The 324-nt window shown below is 27.8% G+C and overlaps 1 pseudogene; it reads left to right on the plus strand.

Moving 5' to 3' along the window:
* The window catches only part of LOC119592043, a 12129-nt pseudogene that overhangs the window by 1844 nt on the left and 9961 nt on the right, over positions 1-324 (plus strand).

Below are 324 nucleotides of genomic sequence, written 5' to 3' on the forward strand. Positions count from 1 at the left end.
GAATAGAGTACAGGCAAACGAATATTGATGTTTGTTGTTGATGAATAGAAATATAGGAACAGAATTCAAAGTCAGATAAAATAATAAACTATACTTAATAAAATTCCTGCATGTATCTATTTTTATAACTATAATATTGCACTAAATCAATGCTCACGATAAACGGAAATCCATTTATTTTTTAAATCTTAAACCGAATTTGGCAGTTGAATTGAACTGGATTTTAGAAACAACTTCATCGACATTCTAGGTAACATGAGCCAGAAATATGAGTTTTTTTATCGAATGAAGAAATCTGACAGGGTTACTAAAAAAAAAATCTTT

The sequence above is a fragment of the Penaeus monodon genome, chromosome 29, assembly GCF_015228065.2.
Source record: "Penaeus monodon isolate SGIC_2016 chromosome 29, NSTDA_Pmon_1, whole genome shotgun sequence".
NCBI classification, from domain to species: Eukaryota; Metazoa; Arthropoda; class Malacostraca; order Decapoda; family Penaeidae; genus Penaeus; species Penaeus monodon.